The sequence below is a fragment of the Trichechus manatus genome, unplaced genomic scaffold (assembly GCF_000243295.1).
Source record: "Trichechus manatus latirostris isolate Lorelei unplaced genomic scaffold, TriManLat1.0 scaffold00002, whole genome shotgun sequence".
Lineage (NCBI taxonomy): Eukaryota > Metazoa > Chordata > Mammalia > Sirenia > Trichechidae > Trichechus > Trichechus manatus.
The window spans coordinates 36,392,177-36,409,058 of record NW_004443938.1 but is presented as its reverse complement, the minus strand read 5'-3'; the positions used below and the strand labels follow the sequence as shown (position 1 = coordinate 36,409,058).

Below are 16,882 nucleotides of genomic sequence, written 5' to 3'. Positions count from 1 at the left end.
AAAAAAAAAAAAAAAAGGCCTCTCTGCCTTCCTTCTACTCCTTTGACCATTCTTGCATCTCATAGCCCTCAGCAACTACGTTTATACCTACACTTGTTCACGTGCTTTTCTCATGTTATATATATTCTTTAAGAGATTGGGGTTTTTTAAGTTGGGAATTGAAAAATCGGTAAAACTATCTCTCTACTTCTACGCGAAGGTGATCCTTTTGTTGGGATAGTATATTTATCTGTGTTTTTATGCTATTGGTTTTATAGACCAGACCAGGCCCTTTTCTGAAGGTTGAGGTCATTGATTGGGTCATTCATTTGAGGAAAAACTGCAGCACTTGGATGTTTCTAGAAAAACCAAAAAGGATATTAGCAGGAGGGCTACGGAGTGGGAGATTGCCCAGGTTTTGACCAGAGGATCTCCAGATGTCCAGGGGGGAGCTGTCTTAGTTTCCTGGTGCTTCTGGAACACAGATATCACAAATGGGTGGCTTTGAAAAACAGAAATCTACTTTCTTACAGTTCTGGAGGCTAAAAGTACAAATCAGAGTCTCGGCCATGTTGATTCCTTCCTTATCGGTAGCGCTGGGCATTTCTTGGTTCTTGGTGATCTTCATATGGCATCTGTATTCTCCAATATATGCTTGTCCCTGTGTCTAATCTGCTCTTTTTATATTTCAGAAGTGATAAGGTTTAGGACACACCTTACATGAGTATGGCCTCATTAACATAACATTAGATTGCATTATGGAAAGTGATTACATTACATGATATTACATCCAGAGGTGTGTTGTTGCTGTTGTGTGCTGTTGAGTCGATTCCGACTCACAGCAGCTCTATAGGACAGAGTAGAACTGCTCCATAGGGTTTCCAAGGAGCGGCGGTGAATTTGAACTGCTGACCTTTTTGTTAGCAGCCTGAGCTCTTAACAACTTCGCCACCAGGGCTCCACATCCACAGGTGTAGGGGTTAGGATTTACAACACATATTTTGGGGGGACACAATTCAATCCACAGGACTTCCAAATGCTAGCCCATAAGATGATCATCTCCACATGGAACCAGATGGGAGCAGGAGACATAAGAGACAAGCCTGCAGCTCTAGGGTGGACTTTGGGGCTGGATTAGAAAGTAGAGGCTGCCTCAAGTATTTTTTGAAACAAAAGTATGTATATAAATTAAAATTATTTTTTTATTTCCTTTATTTCCTGTAGGACTGTAAATATTTAAAAATTTACCAATGGGTCTAAACAATGAGTTATCATTGCAATTATTATTAGTTTTCAATTGATCCTCAACATCATTGTAAGTCTTAATAGTTATTAACTATAAAAATAAAATGTTATTTGGAGCCCTGGTGGTACAGGGGTTAGGAGCTTGGCTGCTAACCAAAAGGTTGGCAGTTAGAACTGCATCTCTTAATGAAATGAGTGGGGCATTTCAAAAGTTATTTTATGTATTCATGGAGAAATATTACTTATGGTTAGAAAGAGATAGGGTTTCACTCCAATTTCCATAATATTTGTCATTTTTATAGATGTAAGTGTTGAGAAACTTTGTTCATAGATAGGAATGGAAAGAGTTTTGTTTTGGGAAAGCTATTCACTTCTTCAAGATATATTCTAACAAAATCATATCTACCACTAGCAGCTAACAAATCAATTGAGTCTTCTTTCAACAGAATTGGAAACCATTTGATTTAAAATCAGATTTTTTTACCCAGTCATCAGAATTGTGCAGTCTCAGCACCACTATTTCAAATTGTTTTTATCTTGGGTAGCTCAGAGGGTTTTAAATCTGACAATACACTGTAGGACTGCAATGTACTGCAGGTGCACTTGATGGGTGAAGGGTGCCTGTGAAAGGGGAGATGGGAACAGAAAATCAGCAGGACACCTGGACCACAGGCTCCTTCTCAGGTGGAACAATTATAGTAAAAAGCTCATATGGATGCTGAGGATCTGGGAATTGATTCTCCTAGTACTACCTGTGCTGATTTTGAGGCCCACTGGGGTAGGGCATGATACACATTAATTAATGAAAAGGGGACAAGATCTCTTTTGAAAGATGATATGGACAAGGGTGGGAGTAAGGTGTAGGGAGGTCAGTGGGGAGGGGGAAGACAGTCCCAGTAAAGTAGGGATACAGGGGAGAACTGAGAGGGCACGAAAGAGTTAATTCACATTGTGATTGTGGCTGGCCCCTCTGTGTTATAAATTGGGCAATAACTCACCCTCATTAGCACAAGATGTAGAATGTAGAATGTTTTTGTCTTGTATACAAGACAACTAACCCCAAAAGCAGGCTAAATAATAATACATTTTTGGTTGTGAGAGAGTATGTTGGAAGGGTTGATTTTTGTTCAAGAAAGGAATTAAAATTAAGGATAGTATAAGAGGTTTACAAAACAGGTCATGATGAGACAATAGAAAGGGTACAATTTGGAAGAAGGAGAGAGGACTTAAGATAAAGACAGGGCAGGAGGATTCTGCGTCCCTGGTTCCTGTCATCAGCACTGTTTTAGCAGCACATGTTGCTTCCTTCCAAAGTTAAATTAAAATGTCCTCAGAGTTGGAATAACGCAGTTGAGTCCTCTTTCAACTGGAGTGCACTACCTCTAGGCACTTTCAAAACTGCTAAGGGTCTTCATTTTGTGAGTAATCTTTATTTTGAGTGTCACTCAGAAACAGGCCATTTGTCTGATCAGTCTATTCACCTGCAAACGGACAGGTCTTTCAAGTTTAGGGAAAAGTCTGCTGTAGGATTTACAATGCTAGTGAAGTAATTCAAAATCACCTGTGTTAAGATTAGGCTCTGTAGGTGGAAAAGCAATTAAGCTAATTTTTAAAACCTCTTTGACTGAACAGATGGAAGGTAAGAAAACACCAAAACTAATTTTTAAAATCCTTGCTTGAATTCGAAGTTCATGAGATTATTTTGTGAACGTATTTTGAATCCATAATTTTAAAATTCAAGAACATATTTGAAAATTCATTTCATATATTTTCAGCACCGCTTTTAATTGTGTTCTCTGGAGTGGAGCAGCTTACCTGCCTATTTGTAGAAACTGCTTTCTAAATATGGCTCTTATGCATATGAATTTATCTCACAGTTAACACATATCTTTATGAAAGCAAAAGCAAATGTTACATTCACACACTTATAAAAGTATCCCGTGTATATGATTTCTATTTAAATGTAAAGTCAAAAAACTCTGAGACAGAACCTTCCCTTATTAAATGCAATAACTTGCTCCTCGTTGATGTCAACTAGCTCATATTCCAAACTGATAATCCAGCTGTTAACTCATAAAATAAGGTAGATGGGAGGAAGGTTTCTATTTTGGCTTTGACTTTCATTATTTTAACAACTTTTTTTCTTTCTCTGTCAAAATACAACTCATTAGTAAGTGGCGCCTAAATGGTGCTTCATTGGTGACTTCACAGCTGTCCTTGTTCTGCATTCATCAGGCCAGAGTTCTCTTCTGTGTATTTCTGGAAAGCTATTCATCTGTTTAAGCTAAACAAACAGAGCCGTTTAAGCTGTTAAAATACACTACCATAGTTATTTGTTTTTGCATCTTCAAGCTGCGTCTAAATGAAAGGTTCTGGCTAATTGGTTCTAGGAATAGAATCAAAAGCAATCCTTGAGAATTTCTCCTGGTAATTAAGTGGAATGCACTTCTGTTGATCTAGCCAACCTCACAGAGAAAGGGCAACTCATCTTGCCTTCTGGCTGCCTGTGCTTATCTTGACCAGCTTAGTGGTAGTGGGCTGGAGGGAGAGGAGACGAGCAGGAAGAAAGATAAGCACAGAGCAGTGTGTGCGGACCAGGGCTCCGGAAGGAGGGGCTCCAATGGAGAAAGAGGAGCCAGGGCAGGCCCGGCTGCATGGGCCTGCCGCCAGTGCAGCAATGGTTAACATTTGGCTGCTAACCTAAAGTCTGGTGCTTTGAACCCACCCAGTGGCTCTGCAGGAGAAAAGACCTGGCAATCTGCCAGTAAAGATTAACGAAAAAAAATAAACAAGCCCACTGCTGTGGAGTTGATTCTGACTCATAGCGACCCTACAGGACAGAGTAGAACTGCCCAATAGGGTTTCCAAGGCTGTAATCTTTACAGAAGCAGACTGTCACATCTTTCTCCCAAGAAGCGGCTGGTGAGTTCCAGCTGCCCACCTTTTGGTTAGCAGCCGAAAGCTTTAACCACTGTGCCACCAGGGCTCCTAGAAAACTCTGCGGGGCAGTTCTACTCTGTCACATGGGATCACTATGAGTTGAAAATTGACTCCAGAGCACCTAACGACAACAACAACTGTGCTCAGAAGGTAGGTTCGCACGCCTGAGTTCTGGGATCGCCGTCTTGAAATTCTTGTTTATCTTTGAATTTGTGTTTTTTAAGTCAAGTCGAATGGGACAATGGAGCATGAGCTGGGAGCTTGGAGCCCCCCAGCTCTCACCATCTCCCTGCCTTTCCAGGGGTATCTGCTTCCTACGGCTGCCATAACAAAATGCCACAAACTGGGTGACTTGTTAGACAGAAATTTATGTCTCACAGTTCTAGAGGCTGGAAGTCCAAATTCAGGATGTCAGCAAGACCACATTCTCTTCCTAAGAAACTCTCTACGGGAAGATCCTTTCTTGTCTCTCTCAGCTTCTGGTAGCCCCAGATGTTCCTTGGCTTGGGACTGTAGCATAACTTGTTCTCACCTGGCTGTCTTCCCTCTGTCTCTCTGTGCTTCTTCTCCTGTTTTGTAGGACACCACTCAGATGGGATTAGGACCACCTTACTCCTGTTGGAAATGGCCTAAGTGTTCCATAATAGTAGATTGGTTAAAATTATTTATATATATATATACATACAACAGAAAGAAACACTACCTGGTCCTGCGCCATCCTCGTAATTGTTGCTATGTTTGAGCCCAATGTGGCAGCCACTATGTCAATCCATCTTGCTGAGGGTCTTCCTCTTTTTTGCTGACCCTCCACCAACCATGATGTCCTTCCCCAGGGACTGGTTCCTCCTAATAACATGTCCAAAGTACATGAGACGAAGTCTCGCCATCCTCACTTCTAAGGAGCATAAGGATTATTAAATTACTAAAAAAAATTCAATCGATGTATATTAAGAACCCGGAAAGAACTTTGCAATATCTTTTTAAATGAAGAATGGCATGTGCAGTTTGGAAAGGCAGTATAGTCTAGTAGTTTAGTGCATGGATTCAGAAGTCAGACTGCTTGGCTCTAGATCATGGCTCTACCCCTTCCTGGCTCCACCCCCTAAACACTGTGTGACCATGAATAAGTTACTTAACATCTCTGTGCCTTGGTTTCCTCAGCTGTAAAATGGGATACTGTTGGTAGCTCATCTCACAGGGTTGTTGTGAAAATTAAATAATACTTGTAGAGCATTTAAAAGTGTGTCTGGCCATGGTAAGTGCTCAATAATTATTAACTTTTATCGTTAACATTTTATTAAAATATACGTGCATAAAAATGTATGGCTCTATATATATATATATATATATATATCAGTGGTTATTTTGGTTGGGATTTCAAGTGATGTTTTCCTTACTATGTTATACTTTGCTATATTTTCTGAAAATTTTATAATGATCGTGCCTTACTCTTTTAATCAGAGGGAACAATGAAGGTAATTCAATTTTTTAAGAAAGCATAAGTTCCCTCTTCTCTGAAACAGACACTAAAATGTTTCCTGAATGTCCCTAAATACATGATAAGAAACACCCACATCCAGAGACTCCAGAATACCTTCCCATGACACAAGGGGTAAAAAATGTATACAGAAACATTTAATTTCTCTATTAATTAAAGCAACATTTAGAATTCCAATTAAGGTGCCTCACCTATCTTCTGACATTGCATTACTGCTCTAATGTTGCCTCTCTAACATGCTTAATTGTTGTTAGATGCTGTTGAGTCGATTTTGACTCATAGCAAACCTGTGTACAACAGAACGAAACACTGCCTGGTCCTGTGCCATCCTCACAATCGTTGTTATGCTTGAGCCCATTGTTGTAGCCACTGTGTCAATCCATCTCGTTGAGGGACTTCCTCTTTTTTTCCTAATATTAGTTATGATTGTTTAATAGAGATGAAATACGAGATAGTTCCCTTTGATAACACAACAAAAGAAAATTATGTGTTAATAATAGCTATTACGTCCTATTTATTTAATATAAGCATAATAACCCCTTTGATCCTCACAACAATTCTACAAAGTAGGAACTATCATTTTGCCCACTTTGCAGATAAACAAACAGAGGCTCAGAGATGTTGAGTAACTTGTCCAAGTCACATACTAATAAAAGGTCGAGCTGGGAATCGAATCCAGTCTGGGTCCAGAACCTGCACTCTTAACCACTAGGCTACACTAATTGAAAGTAAACAGATGAGGGAGGGGAGGGAAAGAGGGAGAGACAGACAGATAAACATAGAAGAAGGGGAGAGAGAGGGCGAATCGACTGTATTTTAAACACTGTAAGGCAAGATCTTATGTTATTTGTCTTCATCTTCCCAGCATTTAGCTCTGCCCCTGATGCACAATAAAACCAAACCAGTCACTGTCAGGTAGATTCCAACCATAGAGACTCCACGTATTACAGGATGGAATGTTGTTGTTAGATGCCCTACAGTCAATTCCAATTCATAGCGACCCTATAGGACAGAGTAGAACTGCCCCAAAGGTTTCCAAGGCTGTAATCTTTACGGAAGCAGACTGCCACATCTTTCTCCTGCAGATTGGCTGGTGGGTTCGAACCGCTGATCTTCCAGTCTGCAGCTGAGCACTTAACCATTGTGCCACCAGGGCTTCCTGCTCCTTACATCAAAACCTCCCAAAAAAACCCAACCCCCTGCCGTTGAGTCGATTCCGATGCATAGCGACCCTGTAAGACAGAGTAGAGCTGCTCAGTAGGGTTTCCAAGGCTGTAAATCTTTATGGAAACAACTGCCACATCTTCTCCTGGGAGCTCCTTACATTGACCCTCATAAATGAGTAGACTCATAGGACTCATGTAGGGCAGAAATCTTAGGTTCTTAATAGTGCAGCATGTGTTGGACACTCAGATTGGCAATAAAAAACAGAAAGGCACGGATACTCTTCTAAAACGAAAGGAGGGTACTAATGGTGAGTGTGGAGTATGGCATGTGGAGGGTTGGCTTCTTCCAGACTGATGTCCTGCTCTCTTTAAGGCTGCTTCTACTCTTTATGAGTGGTGCCTGGGTCTCTAATTGGAGTCCCCAGCATTTCCTTCTGTTTCCAAAAGGGTTGGAGTGAGGCCCTCGGGGTTTATCACCATAGGCGTTTTCCCCTTCTAATCTGCCAGATGGCAGCTGCAGGAAGTGGCGACTAAAGCAACAATCACAATGTAGTGTTGACAGTGTAGCTCTTCAAATGAATGGGGAGTATGAGGAAGCATATGCGGTGTCCTTTCTGAGTGATTCCTGGCCTGGAATATTAGAATTAGCTTTTGTCAGTTGGGCTTTCTATATTAATTGCAAATAATGAAATACTAAAACACAACTATCTGATCATATTAATTCACTGGCCAAAATACACAACTGTTTTTTTAAAAGGCTCTTTTCCCTGATTAAAATTTATTTTAAGAGCCATTTATAATTCATTGCTGCTCTTAACCATCTAAATTTTTTACTGACTTGGTAACTGGCTTAAGATGTGTGTGTTTGTATGTGTATTTATTTATATATGGTATATTGTATAAAAAGCAAACGAACTCCAACTCTTTAGTAGCGACCTAGAAATCTCATAGTCCTTAACGGAAAAGAGACCAGGGAAATGTATCTATCATCAGTGATTTTCCTTGATGTTACAGACTTAAAAAGTGTCACTGGCCTCTCTTCGGAAGGGCAACCTACTGTTCAGATGTGTTAATAGAAAGAAAGCAGAGAGTCTAATGAAAATGCCAGAAACCCTTGGGGAAGCTGGCATATAGACTGTGATGCTAATGTGGACTCAAGCTGCAGACCCAGCCACAGGTCTATTATTAGAATAGGGAGAATGTCCAATGTCCTTAACTGCTCAAAGCATACACCTGCCACTTCATTTCCTCAGTGTCACCTATGAATTATACCTACTATTAGACAGCTAGAACATTTATTCATTCAGTTAACTATCTGTTTGTCCATCCATTCATCCAAAATATTGAGGGCAATCACTGAAAACTGTATACAATAGGCTTCCTCTGCTGGCATAAACAGTACTTCTTGGAAATCATGATGTGACATGGTTTATGGCTAATGGATTATATTTTCCTATCAAAACAACATAATTGAGAGTTTGCCTCTGCCGGAAAACTCAAAAAAATTATAAATAGGACCCAAAATATTTAGCAAAAGCAAAAATATAAGTAAAAACCTATCAAAAACCAAAACCAGTTGCTGTCAAGGCCATTTTAACTTATGATGACCCCGTGTGTGTCAGAGTAAAACTGGGCTCCATAGGGTTTTCAATGGCTGATTTTTCAGAAGTAGACTGCCAGGACTTTCTTCTGAGGTACCTCTGGGTGGACTCGAACCTCCAACCTTTTGGTTAGCTGCTGAGTGCATTAACCATTTGCACCACCCAGTGACTCCATAAAAACATACAAATTTCTATAAATCTATAATATAGTAGAAATATGTTCAAAGACAGAATCTTAGAGATGGCAAGGACTTTGATAATCTTTTCTTTATTTCACAGGTGAGCCAAGGTCAGAGAGAGGAAAGGACATGCTCAGGATCACTTGCTTAACTCAGAAAAGCTAAGGCTATAGGCCTAGTCTCTTGATTCCCAGATCCATGTTTCTTTTCTGATACCATACTTCCTTCCTCAGAAAGGAGTTAGATAAATATATAGACTATCACACATTGCTGAACTAAGAGACCACAACATACTTTGTAAAATATGCAGACAACATGAAAAGATACAACTGTATTTCATATGTCTAATAGCTAGGCAAAATAAATATGATCAAAATAATTAAATATTTTTATTGTTTTGTTAAGATTTAGTAAAACATTGGGGTGGAGGAGAGAAGGACATGGTGGCCCATTTCTTTTAATGAAACTGTTCAGGAACCATTAATTAAGTGGACTCCATTGGTTGCCCGACCAGCATCCCTCCATTCCTTCTCCCTTCCTCACAGAACCCTGATTTTATTCATGTTCCTACCACTCCCTTGTGTAGTGCCTATACTGTAAAATAAGCTTCGTACAGTACTTTTCTACTGTTGATTAATTTACTAATTCTCTTCTCTCCTTCTCTTTTTTTCCTACTTTTTCCTTCAGTTAATAGAACTTGTAAACTAGTGATGGGGAAAATAAGCTATTTTAAGGTTGACAAATTTCCTGAAATCAACCTGGAGGACAGTCATTAGACAAGATATACACAGTCACCCCTGTTCTCTACCCGTTGGTTCTCCAGCCCCTCCATGGCCCAGTAGTGGGACACTCAGGAGGAAAGGGGACAGACACATTGGTGAGGGGGAGAAGCTGGTGTTGCTGACCTGCATGGACAGCACGCAAAACTTGGAATCTGGAGGAACTAACCATAGGAAGTCATCAACCCCAGAGGCATCATCCAGCATGGAGACCTCTAGGTAGGGCTCTGGGTGGAGACCATACATGACACCAATCATGTGGCAATAATGCTGTCACAGAGGGGAGACAGCTCACCTTCACTGAGGAGATGCAAGTCATACCTCAGGGTTCCTTGTAACATTTAGCAGACTGTAGACAGACATTTTCTCTATGTTGATGTTATTTGAGGCCCTGGACCATGGGGTTAAACTAGCTTAAAGGAATGTGGAGAATGACTGAGAAAATTGCTGCCAGTGCTTACACTACTTTCAGATAGGGGCAAGGAGATGAGAGGGTTCAAATGTGCAATGTCTCCCAATGAGGAACTCAGATTTGTTAGGGATGTAAGAGAAGATAGGAATTAAGAAAGAGGACTATTGCGGTGTAGAAATTGCCACTCACTTTGTGGGAGTCACAGACACTTCCACCCTTGGTAGTGTGTTGTTGTTATTATTAGGCACATTGAGTTGGTTCCAACTCATAGCGACTCTTTGTACAACAGAACGAAACACTGCCTGGTCCGGCACCATCCTCACAACATTGGTATGTTTGAGCCTATTGTTGCAGCCACTGTGTCAGTCCATCTCATTGAGGGTCTTCCTCTTTTTTTCTGACCCTCCACTTTACCAGGCATGATGTCTCCAGGAACTGGTCCCTGATAACACATCCAAAGTATGTGAGACAAAGTCTTGTCATAAGGAGCTTCTAAGGAGCATTCTGGCTGTACTCCTTCCAAGACAGATTTGTTTGTTCTTCTGGCAGTCCATGGTATATTCACTATTCTTCACCAACACCACAATTCAAAGATGTCAATTCTTCTTCAGTCTTCCTTATTGACTGTTCAGCTTTTGTATGCATATGAGGCATCTGAAAATACCATGGCTTGGGTCAGGTGTGCCTTAGTCCTCAAAGTGACATCTTTACTTTTTAACACTTTACATAGGTCTTTTACAGCAGATTTGCCCAGTGTAATACATCGTTTGCTTTCTTGACTACTGCTTCCATGGGCATTGATTGTGGATCTAAGTAAAATGAAATTTTTGACAACTTGGTCCTGTAAGAGTGGACTTAATGTTTTGGGGTTTTGTCCAAAGCACGTTTGGTTCCTGATGTTACAGAGGGCTAGGAGGGTGAATAGTCTGGGAGATGAGAAGCATGGAGAGAGGGAAAGAATCTGGGTGAGGTTAGTCTCAAGTGTTCTATCTCCATTAATTTTCTCTGTCTCAGGACTCCAAATACAAAAACCAGCCAATATGTTTTTACTCAGCCATTCAACAGTAAGTCCTTCTTCTTCTGACTGTGAAATGTAATATAATAACTACTGCCACAAGGTGGCAGCAATATCTTCTTGGCTGTGTTCATCTGGCCTGTTGTGTGCTGCTGAGTCCATTCCAACTCACAGTGACCCTATAGGACAGAGTAGAACTGCCTCATAGGGTTTCATAGGCCGTAATCTTTGTGGGAGCAGATTGCCAGGTCTTTACTCCCACAGAGCAGCTGGTGGGTTCGAACCATCGACCTTTCGGTTAGCAGCCAAGAGCTTAACCATTGCACCACCAGGGCTCCTTATACCCAGCCAAAACCCAAACCCACTGCCGTTGAGTCAATTCCGACTCATAGCAACCATATAAGATAGAGTAGGGTTTCCAAGGAGCGACTGGTGGTTTTGAACTGTCGACCTTTTGGTTAGCAGCCAAACACTTAACCACTGAGCTACCAGGACTACTTATTAAAATAAGTTTTCTTAATTTTTCTTTTTTCCTAAATTATTGTTATGGAAAATATGAAGTTATGCTTTAGCGGGTACTTTTTTTGTCTTTTTCTAATAGCCAATATTTTACATCTAATCTCTCATATCTGTGAAGCCAGTGGTTTTCCAATAGGATTAGGGGACAAGGGAAGGTGACCAGATGTTCTAATTGAGTCAGACAGTCTTGGTTCTGGCAACGAGCAGGTGCTCTGGAAGAACTCCCAGGCAGGCTCTGCTGTGCCCCTTATCTGAACTGAGCTGATGAGCTGGCCCTTTTCCAGAGGAGGGTGACCAGAGCAGAGAGGGTGCTGGAAAGCAGGTGCGATGGGGACGTGTGGAAGGGATGACGTGAATGCCGCAGTTAAATTTTTGAAGGGCTGTCAAAGAAGCAGATTGTTAGATTGGCTGAATGATAGTTCTGGAAGCAACCTTAGAAATCTCATCAAATAAACTCATTTTACAAACAAGGATAATAAGGCCGAGAGGGTGACACTTGCAGAAGATCACATAATTGGCTCCTGGTGGAGCTGGGGCTAGAACTGAAAGCTTTTGACTATACCCAGATATAGTCACCAATCAGGGTGTAAGCTGTACCGAGGAGGGAGGGTGGTGGCCTCTGTTCAGTGTCCATAGAGTTCCCACATGGCTGGCCACTTATAAGATTATCTATCTCTGTGTGGTTACTATACAATTCTTTTAATAATTTGTGGGAGTCTGTGAGTGGTACAAACGGTTTGTGGTGCTCAGCTGCTAACCAAAAAGTTAGAGGTTCAAGTCTACCCAGAGGTGCCTTGGAAGAAAGGCTTGTGGTCTATTTCTGAAAAATTAGCCTTTATAAACCCTATGGAGCACAGTTCTGTTCTGATATACATGGGGTTGCCGTGAATAGGAATCGACTCGGTAATACCGGTAATTCATGGTGATGAAAAATTTGTGTGTAGTTGGATGGGGTAGGGGTTGGAAAGGCAGCCCCTGGGAAAGGCTTCTTTATGTGGTGGGGTCATAGCAGGCTAGCAAAGCCTCTGGCCTGGGATTCCCCAGTGACCTTCCCTTTGCAAAGAGTTTCCAGGCTCTGACATGGGGAAGTGGAGACAGGAGGTGGGCAGGGCTGTAGAAAAGGGAGGGTAGCAGGCTTCTTGCAGGCAGCAGCCTGATCCCTTGCGGGTGGAGTGAGGCTACTGGGGAGATGGGTTTACTTGTGGTCTGAACGCGGGGCTCCCGTTGCCATGGAGTCTCACATAAGACTTTACTCTTTTCTCTATCCCTAAAAACTCCTTTTAAAGCAGTATATAAAATAGGTATTTTATTGCCTTTTCATGTGTTGGCTTGTTGTCTTTGTTGAGGTGCCTACATACCTTGATCGTGTGATACCATCACACCTTGCGTGGCTTTGATCATAATCTGGATGGCGAAGAGATAAGTACAGGGTGTGCCCTAGATATAAAACACTGCAGTAATTAAGTACCTAATGATTGTTTTCGCAAGATGGAGATAGCACTACACAAAGGAAAATGAGGTCCTTACACTTCATTCAACCACAGCTGTCAGTATGGACCGGTCATGCTAGAAGAAATGATGGCAATCATGCTACCCAAATGTGTCACACATACCACAGAGGTACCGAGATAACTTTAGGAGGTGTGCAGAAGACCATTTTAAATTTGAAGAGTTTTGTATGTATCTTCAGGCATGTAAGAAATATATAGCTATTGTATTAAAGTTATTTGCGTAGAATAAGGCTAAAGAAATTAAGTTTGAAAAGTAAGTAGATGAAATAAATAACAGCTGTTATTAAGTGCTGTGTGCCAAGTCTTGTTCTAAGTGCTTTGTATGTAGTTCCTCATTTAATATGCACAATAACCCTATGAGGTTAACCCCATTTTACAGGAAACCGAATTGAAACGGAGAGAAGTTGTATCACGTGCCCAAATCACACAGTGATAAGGGGGCAGACCTGTCTGAATTCAGAGCCTGGACCTTGAACCATCATGAGATGTGCCCGCACTAGAATGTAATATCACCTTCAACAGAAGGGTGTAGTTCTTGCTGGATCCGCAGCACAGAGTAACCAGAAAAAACAGATGCCACCAAGTCATTTCTGTCTCATGGCAACCCAGCGTGTGTCAGAGTAGAACGGTGCTCCATAGGATTTCAATGGCTGATTTTTAGGAAGAAGATTGTCAGGTCTTTCTTCCAAGACACCTCTGGGTGGACTCAAACCTCCAACCTTTAGGCTAGTAGCTCAGAGTGTTAACCTTTTGCACCTCCGAGGGACTACCAGCACAGAGTAGGTCCTCAACAACTCTTTGCTGAATGGATGAATGAATAAATAAGTAGTGAATTATGTACTGGTGATGGCAAAATAATTAGGGTGGTACGTGAATGCGTGAAGCTTAGGAAAACCTGACCTAGTTTAATAGTTTCAAACTTTGTTCTCAGGAATTACGTTGAGGTTCAAACTGCAGAGGAGCTACCAGAGCTGCTGAGAGGGTGAGTATGGTCAGGAGGTAAGCTTCCAGCCCCATTCTCCCAGCTTCCATCAAAGCAACTCCTTTTTATCCTATTACCTCTGCCCTCACTTAAATTTATAAAGGGCTCTACTGCTGCTGCAGTTAAACAAATAAAACATAGCAAAAACCAACCAACCAAACAAACGAACAAATGAACAATCCTAGTGATGGTACAATACCATTGTTATATTGATGAAGAAACTGGGTTCTGGAGAAGTGAAAGACTAAAGCACAGTCAGGACTTTAATCTAGTCTTTCTAACCCTGTGCCCAGTGCTTATTTTATCACACTAAGAAAGCTGTTTGAAACACATTGGAAAACATCACTGTACTGATGTATTTATCCAGTATGTGGGGAAATAGCTGTAAAACATGCATTTTAAACGCTGGGCGTTCCCCTTTACAAAAACGTCTTAGGTGAGGCCAGTTCTCATCATTTTCTTCTACATAAAGAGTAGGTAATTTGGAAGCACAAATTTAGGAGGAGTAGGTGGAAGAATGAGCAAATCTGTCTTGGAAGAAGTACAGCCATAAAGCTCCTTAGAAGCGAGGATGATGAGACTTTGTCTCACATATTTTGGACATGTTTTCAGGAGGGACCAGTCCCTGGAGAAGGACATCATGCTTAGTAAGGTAGAGGGTCAGCGAAAAAGAGGAAGACCCTCAATAAGATGGATTGACTCAGTGGCTGCAACTATTGTGAGGATGGCGCAGGTCCGGGCAGTGTTTTGTTCTGTTCTACATAGGGTTGCTATGAGTCGAAACTGACTCCATGACACCTAACAACGACAACAACATAGAAGTGGAATCAGCCAATCTGATAGTAAAAAAAAACCTTTTAGGACATACTGTAACAAAATATATTGCTCAACCTAATGTGCTTTAATAAATCACAGCTCAAACCCTAGAATAACTTAGATAAAATATAATCAACATTACACAATACATGGTAAGTGCAAGATAGAATATAGACAAAAAGAAGTTCAGCTGGGGAGAGAAGTTACTTCTAACTAAGGTGGTTAGGAAACTCTTTAAGGTGTAAACAACTCTTGAGGGGGTCTTAAAGGATTGGTGTATCCAAGCTTTCATGATAGGGAGGGGGAAGACTTGGGGGAAGGAGGGGAAAGATTATGGAAGAACATCCATGATTGAGCTGGGCCATTGGACTGTGGGATGGTGAATGTGGAAACATTCTGAGTCAGAATATTTGTTATACCATTTACTTGAAACAAATGATGGGAAAGAATTTTTTAAATTTTTAAATAATGTGAAGCCCTGGTAGCGCAATGGCTAAGAGCTTGGCTGCTAGCCAAAATGTCGACAGTTCAAATCCACTGGCTGCTCCTTGGAAACTCTGTGGGAGCAGTTCTACTCTGTCCCACAGGGTCACTATGAGTAGGAGTCGACTCGACAGCAATAGGTTTTATACATATTGTTCAGGGACATTGGTTACTTTTTTCACAATGTGTCCACATTCTCATTATTTCCATTCTGGTAGTTCTGTTTCCATTAATCTAGCTTCCCTGCCCCCTCTTACCTTCTCATCTTTGCTTTAGGGGAAATGCCGACTGTTTGGACTCATACAGTTTTTTTTTTTTTTTTTTTTTTAAAGAGCACAGTATTCATGGGTGATGTTTATTTTATGCATTAATCTGCTATTTACTGGAAAGGTGACCTCCAGGAGTGGTTTTAGTTCCAGGTTTTAAGGATGTCTTAGGGTGACAGTCTTAAGGGTTCCTCTGGTCTCTTGCTGTTGTTTTTAGGTGCTATCAGGTAGCTTCTGACTCATAACAACCCTACGTACAACAGAGCGAAACACTGCCTGGTCCTGTGCCATCCTTACAATCACTGTTATGCTTGAGCCCATTGATGCAGCCACTGTGTCAATCCCTCTGATTCAGGGTCTTCCTCTTTTTCAGCGACCTTCTATCCTACCAGCATAATGTCCTTCTCCAGGGACTGGTCCCTCCTGATAACATGTCCAAATTATATGAGAGAAAGTCTGGCCATCCTTGCTTCTAATGAGCATTCTGGCTGCTCTTTTTCCAGGACAGATTTGTTTGTTCTTTTGGCAGTCCATGGTATATTCAATATTCTTTGCCAGCACCACAGTTCAAAGGCACCAATTCTTCTTTTGTCTTCCTTATGCATTGTCCAGCTTTTGCATGCATATGGGGTGATTGAAAACCTCATGGCTTGAGTCAGGTGCACCTTAATCTTTAAACTGATATCTTTGTTTTTAACACCTTAAAGAGGTCTTTCTCAGCAGATTTGCCTAATAAACGCGTTGTTTGATTTCTTGACTGCTGCTTCCATGGGCGTTGATTGTGGATCCCAGTAAAATGAAATCCTTGACAACTTCAATATTTTCTCTGTTTATCATGATGTTGCTTATTGGTCCAGTTGTGAGGATTTTTGTTTTCCTTATGTTGAGGTGCAATCCATATTGAAGGCTGTAGTCTTTGATCTTCATCAGTAAGTGCTTCAAGTCTCCTTCACTTTCAGCAAGCAATGTTGTATCATCTGCATATTGGTGGTCTCTACTGGTCCAGTAAGTCTGGCCTGTTTAAAGATTTTCAGTTTTGTTCTACGTTTTTCTTCCATTCTATCTGGGACCATCTATTGTGTCCCTGGTCAGAACAATCAGTAGTGGTAGATGGGCACCATCTAGTTCTTCTGGTCTCAGAATAGATGAGGCTGTTTCATGTTGGCTATTAGTCCTGTAGAATAGTTTCTTCTTTGAGTCTTTGGTTTCCTTCTTTCTCTTTTGCTTCAGATAAGTAGAGACCAGTAGTTATATCTTAGATTGGGAATATTGTTGATGTTTATTTTCTTGTTTATACTCTTTTCTATTTGCCCAATACATGTGTATTATTTTTATAAAGAGCATACTCACTTCAATTTTTTGGGTGCAAAGGTGGATTTTAAAGATCGAATTTGTTCAATGTAGAATTATATCTACAATATGCTACATTAGTTTTTAAAACTGTTTGATGTAATGTAAGTAGAAAAATGCACAAAGTTAGCTCAAGAGACT

General features: G+C 41.0%; 1 long non-coding RNA gene across 1 annotated transcript in view; it reads right to left on the bottom strand.

Annotated features, from left to right (window-relative positions):
• The window catches only part of LOC111820232 (uncharacterized), a 31,776-nt gene extending 26,856 nt beyond the window's left edge, over positions 1-4,920 (bottom strand). The window contains exon 1 of the long non-coding RNA XR_002823786.1: positions 4,868-4,920. This is a non-coding gene — a long non-coding RNA (uncharacterized LOC111820232). The remainder of the gene's footprint in view (positions 1-4,867) is intronic.
• Positions 4,921-16,882: the final 11,962 nt, after the last annotated feature.